The sequence below is a fragment of the Aegilops tauschii genome, chromosome 1, assembly GCF_002575655.3.
Source record: "Aegilops tauschii subsp. strangulata cultivar AL8/78 chromosome 1, Aet v6.0, whole genome shotgun sequence".
Taxonomy (NCBI): domain Eukaryota; kingdom Viridiplantae; phylum Streptophyta; class Magnoliopsida; order Poales; family Poaceae; genus Aegilops; species Aegilops tauschii.
The window spans coordinates 371,913,752-371,924,468 of NC_053035.3; positions in this window are offsets into that span (position 1 = coordinate 371,913,752).

Below are 10,717 nucleotides of genomic sequence, written 5' to 3' on the forward strand. Positions count from 1 at the left end.
TATTTATCCGGTGACCCCCGGAACTCATCCGGTGTCCGAATAACATCGTCCAATATATCATTCTTTATGTCTCGACCATTTCGAGACTCCTCGTCATGTCTGTGGTCTCATCCGGGACTCCGAACAACCTTTGGTCATCAAATCACATAAACTCATAATACAAATCGTCATCAAACGTTAAGCGTGCGGACCCTACGGGTTCGAGAACTATGTAGACATGACCGAGACACTTCTTTGGTCAATAACCAATAGCGGAACCTGGATGCTCATATTGGTTCGTACATATTCTACGAAGATCTTTATAGGTCAAACCGCATAACAACATACGTTGTTCCCTTTGTCATCGGTATGTTACTTGCCCGAGATTCGATCGTCGGTATCATCATACCTAGTTCAATCTCGTTACCGGCAAGTCTCTTTACTCGTTCCGTAATGCATCATCCCGTTGTTGGGGAACGTAGTAATTTCAAAAAAATTCCTACGCACACACAGGATCATGGTGATGCATAGCAACGAGAGGGGATAGTGTTGTCTACGTACCCTCGTAGACCGAAAGCGGAAGCGTTATATCAACGCGGTTGATGTATTCGTACGTCTTCATGATCCGACCGATCCAAGTACCGAAAGCACGACACCTCCAAGTTCTGCACACGTTTGGCTCGGTGACGTCCTCGCCTTCTCGATCCAGCAAGAGGGGCGAAGTAGTAGATGAGTTCCGGCAGCACGACGGCGTGGTGACGGTGTTGGTGAAGAACAATCTTCGCAGGGCTTCGCCTAAGCACTACGAAAACTATGACGGAGGATAAACTAGAGGAGACGGGGTTGCCGGCACACGGCTTGGTGTTTCTTGATATGTCTTGGGTGCTAGCCCTACCCCTCTATTTATATGTTGAGCCTTGGGTCGAAACTTGGAGTAAAAGCCTCCACAAAGTCGGTTTCACCCGAAAGGCAAGAGTCCTTCTCGGACTCCAGGGCCAGACGCCAGGGTTCCCAGCGTCTGGACCCAGACGCCAGGGACCGTGGCGTCTGGCCCCTGGACTCGGCAAAACTTCCTTTTGCGCTTTCCAAAAACCTTGTGGGATTTTCCCTTTGGCCCAAATGAAGTGTCCTAGCCATAGACATGAGTTGTCATTTGATTAACGTTTGGTAGCACACAAAGTGTTCCTCCGGTAAACGAGAGTTGCATAATCTCATAGTCATAGGAACATGTATAAGTCATGAAGAAAGCAATAGCAGAATACTAAACGATCGTGTACTAAGCTAACGGAATGGGTCAAGTCAATCACATCATTCTCCTAATGATGTGATCCCGTTAATCAAATGACAACTCATGTCAATGGCTAGGAAACATAACCATCTTTGATCAACGAGCTAGTCAAGTAGAGGCATACTAGTGACACTTTGTTTGTCTATGTATTCACACAAGTATTATGTTTCCGGTTAATACAATTCTAGCATGAATAATAAACATTTATCATGATATAAGGAAATAAATAATAACTTTATTATTGCCTCTAGGGCATATTTCCTTCAGTCTCCCACTTGCACTAGAGTCAATAATCTAGATTACACAGTAATGATTCTAACATTCATGGAGTCTTGGTGTTGATCATGTTTTGCTCGTGGAAGAGGCTTAGTCAACGGGTCTGCAACATTCAGATCCGTATGTATCTTGCAAATTTCTATGTCTCCCACCTGGACTAGATCCCTGATGGAGTTGAAGCGTCTTTTGATGTGCTTGGTTCTCTTGTGAAATCTGGATTCCTTTGCCAAGGCAATTGCACCAGTATTGTCACAAAAGATTTTCATTGGACCCGATGCACTAGGTATGACACCTAGATCGGATATGAACTCCTTCATCCAGACTCCTTCATTTGCTGCTTCCGAAGCAGCTATGTACTCCGCTTCACACGTAGATCCCACCACAACGCTTTGTTTAGAGCTGCACCAACTGACAGCTCCACCGTTCAATGTAAACACATATCCGGTTTGTGATTTAGAATCGTCCAGATCAGTGTCAAAGCTTGCATCGATGTAACCATTTACGACTAGCTCTTTGTCACCTCCATAAACGAGAAACATATCCTTAGTCCTTTTCAGGTATTTCAGGATGTTCTTGACCGCTGTCCAGCGATCCACTCCTAGATTACTTTGGTACCTCCCTGCTAAACTTATAGCAAGGCACACATCAGGTCTGGTACACAGCATTGCATACATGATAGAGCCTATGGCTGAAGCATAGGGAACATCTTTCATCTTCTCTCTATCTTCTGCAGTGGTCGGGCATTGAGTCTTACTCAATTTCACACCTTGTAACACAGGCAAGAACCCTTTCTTTGCTTGATCCATTTTGAACTTCTTCAAAACTTTGTCAAGGTATGTGCTTTGTGAAAGTCCAATTAAGCGTCTTGATCTATCTCTATAGATCTTGATGCCCAATATATAAGCAGCTTCACCGAGCTCCTTCATTGAAAAACTCTTATTCAAATATCCCTTTATGCTATCCAGAAATTCTATATTATTTCCAATCAGCAATATGTCATCCACATATAATATCAGAAATGCTACAGAGCTCCCACTCACTTTCTTGTAAATACAGGCTTCTCCAAAAGTCTGTATAAAACTAAATGCTTTGATCACACTATCAAAGCGTTTACTCCAACTCCGAGAGGCTTGAACCAGTCCATAAATGGATCGCTGGAGCTTGAACACTTTGTTAGCTCCCTTTGGATCGACAAAACCTTCCGGTTGCATCATATACAACTCTTTTTCCAGAAATCCATTCAGGAACGCAGTTTTGACATCCATTTGCCAAATTTCATAATCATAAAATGCGGCAATTGCTAACATGATTCGGACAGACTTAAGCATCGCTACGGGTGAGAAGGTCTCATCGTAGTCAATCCCTTGAACTTGTCGAAAACCTTTCGCAACAATTCAAGCTTTGTAGACAGTAACATTACCTTCAGCGTCAGTCTTCTTCTTGAAGATCCATTTATTCTCAATGGCTTGCCGATCATCGGGCAAGTCAACCAAAGTCCACACTTTGTTTTCATACATGGATCCCATATCAGATTTCATGGCCTCAAGCCATTTTGCGGAATCTGGGCTCACCATCGCTTCTTCATAGTTCGTAGGTTCGTCATGGTCTAGTAACATAACCTCCAGAACAGGATTACCGTACCACTCTGGTGCGGATCTTACTCTGGTTGACCTACGAGGTTCCGTAACAACTTGATCTGAAGTTTCATGATCATCATCATTAACTTCCTCACTAATTGGTGTAGGTGTCATAGGAACCGGTTTCTGTGATGAACTACTTTCCAATAAGGGAGCAGGTATAGTTACCTCATCAAGTTCTACTTTCCTCCCACTCACTTCTTTCGAGAGAAACTCCTTCTCTATAAAGATTCCAAATTTAGCAACGAAAGTCTTGCCTTCGGATCTGTGATAGAAGGTGTACCCAACAGTCTCTTTTGGGTATCCTATGAAGACACATTTCTCCGATTTGGGTTCGAGTTTATCAGGTTGAAGCTTTTTCACATAAGCATCGCAGCCCCAAACTTTAAGAAACGACAGCTTTGGTTTCTTGCCAAACCATAGTTCATAAGGATTTGTCTCAACGGATTTAGATGGTGCCCTATTTAACGTGAATGCAGCTATCTCTAGAGCATAACCCCAAAACGATAGCGGTAAATCAGTAAGAGACATCATAGATCGCACCATAACTAGTAAAGTACGATTACGACGTTCGGACACACCATTTCGCTGTGGTGTTCCGGGTGGCGTGAGTTGCGAAACTATTCCGCATTGTTTCAAATGAAGACCAAACTCGTAACTCAAATATTCTCCTCCACGATCATATCGTAGAAACTTTATTTTCTTGTTACGATGATTTTCAACTTCACTCTGAAATTCTTTGAACTTTTCAAATGTTTCAGACTTATGTTTCATTAAGTAGATATACCCATATCTGCTTAAATCATCTGTGAAGGTGAGAAAATAATGATACCCGCCGCGAGCCTCAATATTCATCGGACCACATACATCTGTATGTATGATTTCCAAAAAATCTGTTGCTCGCTCCATAGTTCCGGAGAACAGCGTTTTAGTCATCTTGCCCATGAGGCATGGTTCGCAAGTATCAAGTGATTCATAATCAAGTGGTTCCAAAAGTCCATCAGTATGGAGTTTCTTCATGCGCTTTACACCAATATGACCTAAACGGCAGTGCCACAAATAAGTTGCACTATGATTATCAACTCTGCATCTTTTGGTTTCAATATTATGAATATGTGTATCATTACTATCGAGATTCAACAAAAATAGACCACTCTTCAAGGGTGCAAGACCATAAAAGATATTACTCATATAAATAGAACAACCATTATTCTCTGATTTAAATGAATAACCGTATCGCATCAAACAAGATCCAGATATAATGTTCATGCTTAACGCTGGCACCAAATAACAATTATTCAGGGCTAAAACTAATCCCGAAGGTAGATGTAGAGGTAGCATGCCGACTGCGATCACATCGACTTTGGAACCATTTCCCACGCGCATCGTCACCTCGTCCTTAGCCAATCTTCGCTTAATCCGTAGTCCCTGTTTCGAGTTGCAAATATTAGCAACAGAACCAGTATGAAATACCCAGGTGCTACTGCGAGCATTAGTAAGGTACACATCAATAACATGTATATCACATATACCTTTGTTCACCTTGCCATCCTTCTTATCCGCCAAATACTTGGGGTAGTTCTGCTTCCAGTGACCAGTCTGCTTGCAGTAGAAGCACTCAGTCTCAGGCTTAGGTCCAGACTTGGGTTTCTTCTCCTGAACATCAACTTGTTTGCTGTTCTTCTTGAAGTTCCCCTTCTTCTTCCCTTTGCCCTTTTTCTTGAAACTGGTGGTCTTATTGACCATCAACATTTGAGGCTCCTTCTTGATTTCTACCTCCACAGCCTTTAGCATTGCGAAGAGCTCGGGAATCGTCTTATCCATCCGTTGCATGTTATAGTTCATCACAAAGCTCTTGTAGCTTGGTGGCAGTGATTGAAGAATTCTGTCAATGACGCTATCATCCGGAAGATTAACTCCCAGTTGAATCAAGTGATTGTTATACCCAGACATTCTGAGTATATGCTCACTGACAGAACTATTCTCCTCCATCTTGCAGCTGTAGAACTTATTGGAGACTTCATATCTCTCAATCCGGGCATTTGCTTGAAATATTAACTTCAACTCTTGGAACATCTCATATGCTCCATGACGTTCAAAACGTCGTTGAAGTCCCGGTTCTAAGCCGTAAAGCATGGCACACTGAACTATCGAGTAGTCATCAGCTTTGCTCTGCTAGACGTTCATAACATCTGGTGTTGCTCCTGCAGCAGGTTTGGCACCTAGCGGTGCTTCCAGGACGTAATTCTTCTGTGTAGCAATGAGGATAATCCTCCAGTTACGGACCCAGTCCGTGTAATTGCTACCATCATCTTTCTGTTGGGGATCGTTGCAGAAATTAAAAAATTTCTACGCATCACCAAGATCAATCTATGGAGTTACTAGCAATGATAGAGAAGGGAGTGCATCTTCGTACCGTTGAAGATCACGAGACGGAAGCGTTGCAAGAACGCGGATGAGGGAGTTGTACTCGTAGCGATTCAGATCGCGGTGGATTCCGATCCTAGCGCCGAACAACGGCACCTCCGCGTTCAACACACGTGCAGCCCGGTGACGTCTCCCGCACCTTGATCCAGCAAGGAGGAGGGAGAGGTTGAGGAAGAGGGCTCCAACAGCAGCACGACGGCGTGGTGGTGATGGAGTGGCAGTTCTCCGGCAGGGCTTCGCCAAGCTCACGCGGAGGAGGAAAGGTGTTGGGGAGGGGAGGGGTTGCGCCTTGGATGTGGTGCTGCAGCCCTCCCTCTACCCCTCTATTTATAGGGAGAAGGGGGAAGGGGGTCGGTGTTGGAAATATGCCCTAGAGGCAATAATAAATGGTTATTATTATATTTCTTTGTTCATGATAATAGTCTATTATTCATGCTATAATTGTATTGTCCGGAAATCATAATACATGTGTGAATACATAGACCACAACCTGTCCCTAGTAAGCCTCTAGTTAACTAGCTCGTTGATCAACAGATAGTCATGGTTTCCTGACTATGGACATTGGATGTCATTGATAACGGGATCACATCATTAGGAGAATGATGTGATGGACAAGACCCAATCCTAAGCATAGCATAAAAGATCGTGTAGTTTCGTTTGCTAGAGCTTTTCCAATGTCAAGTATCTTTTCCTTAGACCATGAGATCGTGCAACTCCCGGATACCGTAGGAGTGCTTTGGGTGTGCCAAACGTCACAACGTAACTGGGTGACTATAAAGGTGCACTACGGGTATCTCCGAAAGTGTCTGTTGGGTTGGCACGGATCGAGACTGGGATTTGTCACTCCGTGTGACGGAGAGGTATCTCTGGGCCCACTCGGTAATGCATCATCATAATGAGCTCAATGTGACTAAGGCGTTAGTCACGGGATCATGCATTGCGGTACGAGTAAAGAGACTTGCCGGTAACGAGATTGAACAAGGTATTGGGATACCGACGATCGAATCTCGGGCAAGTAACATACCGATTGACAAAGGGAATTGCATACGGATTGATTGAATCCTCGACACCGTGGTTCATCCGATGAGATCATCGTGGAACATGTGGGAGCCAACATGGGTATCCAGATCCCGCTGTTGGTTATTGACCGGAGAGGCGTCTCGGTCATGTCTGCATGTCTCCCGAACCCGTAGGGTCTACACACTTAAGGTTCGGTGACGCTAGGGTTGTAGAGATATATGTATGCGGAAACCCGAAAGTTGTTCGGAGTCCCGGATGAGATCCCGGACGTCACGAGAGGTTCCGGAATGGTCCGAAGGTGAAGAATTATATATAGGAAGTCAAGTTTCGGCCACCGGGAAAGTTTCGGGGGTTACCGGTATTGTACCGGGACCACCGGAAGGGTCCCGGGGGTCCACCGGGTGGGGCCACCTATCCCGGAGGGCCCCGTGGGATGAAAGTGGAAGGGAACCAGCCCTTAGTGGGCTGGGCCGCCCCCCTTGGGCCTTTCCCCATGCGCCTAGGGTTGGGAACCCTAGGGGGGGAGCTTCCCCCTTGCCTTGGGGGGCAAGGCACCCCTTTCCACCCCTTGGCCGCCGCCCCCCCCAACCCTAGATGGGTTTTTGGCTGGCCCCCCCCCCAAGGGGGCCTATATAAAGGGGGGAGGGAGGGCAGCAACCTACAGCCTTGGGCGCCTCCCTCCTCCCCTGCAACACCTCTCTCTCTCTCGCAGAAGCTCGGCGAAGCCCTGCCGGAGAACCGCTACATCCACCACCACGCCGTCGTGCTGCTGGATCTCCATCAACCTCTCCTTCCCCCTTGCTGGATCAAGAAGGAGGAGACGTCGCTGCACCGTACATGTGTTGAACGCGGAGGTGCCGTCCGTTCGGCACTCGGTCATCGGTGATTTGGATCACGGCGAGTACGACTCCGTCATCCACGTTCATTGGAACGCTTCCGCTCGCGATCTACAAGGGTATGTAGATGCACTCCCTTCCCTTCGTTGCTAGTATACTCCATAGATGCATCTTGGTGAGCGTAGGAAAATTTTAAATTATGCTACGATTCCCAACAGTGGCATCATGAGCCAGGCCTATGCGTAGTTACTATGCACGAGTAGAACACAAAGAAGTTGTGGGCGTTGAGTTTGCCAATTCTTCTTGCCGCTACTAGTCGTTTCTTGTTTCGGCGGCATTGTAGGATGAAGCGGCCCGGACCGACCTTACACGTACGCTTACGTGAGACAGGTTCCACCGACTGACATGCACTAGTTGCATAAGGTGGCTAGCAGGTGTCTGTCTCTCCTACTTTAGTCGGAACGGATTCGATGAAAAGGGTCCTTATGAAGGGTAAATAGAAATTGGCAAATCACGTTGTGGTCATACGTAGGTAAGAAAACGTTCTTGCTAGAAACCTACAAACCACGTAAAACCTTGCAACAACAATTAGAGGACGCCTAACTTGTTTTTGCAGCAAGTGCTATGTGATGTGATATGGCCAGAAGATGTGATGAATGATATATGTGATGTATGAGATTGATCATATTCTTGTAATAGGAATCACGACTTGCATGTCGATGAGTATGACAACCGGCAGGAGCCATAGGAGTTGTCTTTATTATTTTGCATGACCTGCGTGTCATTGAATAACGCCATGTAATTTACTTTACTTTGTTGCTAAACGCGTTAGCCATACAAGTAGAAGTAATCGTTGGCGTGACGACTTCATGAAGACACAATGATGGAGATCATGATGATGGAGATCATGGTGTCATGCCGGTGACGAAGATGATCATGGTGCCCCGAAGATGGAGATCAAAGGAGCATGATGATATTGGCCATATCATGTCACTATTTGATTGCATGTGATGTTTATCATGTTTTTGCATCTTATTTGCTTAGAACGACGGTAGTAAGTAAGATGATCCCTTATAATAATTTCAAGAAAGTGTTCACCCTAACTGTGCACCGTTGCGAAGGTTCGTTGTTTCGAAGCACCACGTGATGATCGGGTGTGATAGATTCTAACGTTCGAATACAACGGGTGTTGACGAGCCTAGCATGTACAGACATGGCCTCGGAACACACGCAATACACTTAGGTTGACTTGACGAGCCTAGCATGTACAGACATGGCCTCGGAACATGGAGGACCGAAAGGTCGAGCATGAGTCGTATAGAAGATACGATCAACATGGAGATGTTCACCGATCTTGACTAGTCCGTCTCACGTGATGATCGGACACGGCCTAGTTGAATTCGGATCATGTTTCACTTAGATGACTAGAGGGATGTCTATCTGAGTGGGAGTTCATTAAATAATTTGATTAGATGAACTTAATTATCATGAACTTAGTCTAAAATCTTTACACTATGTATTGTAGATCAAATGGCCAACGTTGTCCTCAATTTCAACGCGTTCCTAGAGAAAACCAAGCTGAAAGATGATGGCAGCAACTATACGGACTGGGTCCGGAACCTGAGGCTCATCCTCATAGTAGCCAAGAAAGATTATGTCTTAGAAGCACCGCTAGGTGAAGCACCAATCCCAGATAACCAAGACGTTATGAACGCTTGGCAGCAGCGTGCTGATGATTACTCCCTCGTCCAGTGCGGCATGCTTTACAGCTTAGAACCGGGTCTCCAAAAGCGTTTTGAGAAACATGGAGCATATGAGATGTTCGAGGAGCTGAAACTGGTTTTTCAAGCTCATGCCCGGGTCGAGAGATATGAAGTCTCTGACAAGTTCTTCAGCTGTAAAATGGAGGAGAACAGTTCTGTTAGTGAGCACATACTCAGAATGTCTGGGTTGCACAACCGCTTGTCTCAGCTGGGAGTTAATCTCCCGGATGACGCGGTCAATGACAGAATCCTCCAGTCGCTTCCACCAAGCTACAAGAGCTTTGTGATGAACTACAATATGCAGGGGATGGAAAAGACCATTCCCGAGGTATATTCAATGCTGAAATCAGCGGAAGGGAGATCAGAAAAGAACATCAAGTGTTGATGGTGAATAAAACCACTAAGTTCAAGAAGGGCAAGGGTAAGAAGAACTTCAAGAACGACGGCAAGGGAGTTGCCGCGCCCGGTAAACCAGTTACTGGGAAGAAGTCAAGGAATGGACCCAAGCCCGAGACTGAGTGCTTTTATTGCAAGGGAAGTGGTCACTGGAAGCGGAACTACCCCAAATACTTAGCGGACAAGAAGAAGGCCGGCAACACCCAAGGTATATGTGATATACAAGTAATTGATGTGTACCTTACCAGTACTCGTAGTAACTCCTGGGTATTTGATACCAGTGCGGTTGCTCATATTTGTAACTCAAAGCAGGAACTACGGAATAAACGGAGACTGACGAAGGACGACGTGACGATGCGTGTCGGGAATGGTTCCAAGGTTGATGTGATCGCCGTCGGCACGCTACCTCTGCATCTACCCACGGGATTAGTTTTAAACCTCAATAATTGTTATTTAGTGCCAGCTTTGAGCATGAACATTGTATCTGGATCTCGTTTACTTCGAGATGGCTACTCATTTAAATCCGAGAATAATGGTTGTTCTATTTATTTGAGAGATATGTTTTATGGTCATGCCCCGCTGGTCAATGGTTTATTTTTGATGAATCTCGAACGTGATGTTACACATGTTCATAGTGTGAATACCAAAAGACGTAAAGTTGATAACGATAGTCCCACATACTTGTGGCACTGCCGCCTTGGTCACATTGGTGTCAAGCGCATGAAGAAGCTCCATGCAGATGGACTTTTGGAGTCTCTTGATTACGAATCATTTGACACGTGCGAACCATGCCTCATGGGTAAGATGACCAAGATTCCGTTCTCCGGAACAATGGAGCGAGCAACCAACTTATTGGAAATCATACATACCGATGTGTGTGGTCCAATGAGTGTTGAGGCTCGCGGAGGATATCGTTATGTTCTCACTCTCACTGATGATTTAAGTAGATATGGGTATGTCTACCTAATGAAACACAAGTCTGAAACCTTTGAAAAGTTCAAGGAATTTCAGAGTGAAGTTGAGAATCAACGTGACAGAAAAATAAAATTCTTACGATCAGATCGTGGTGGAGAATATTTAAGTCACGAATTTGGT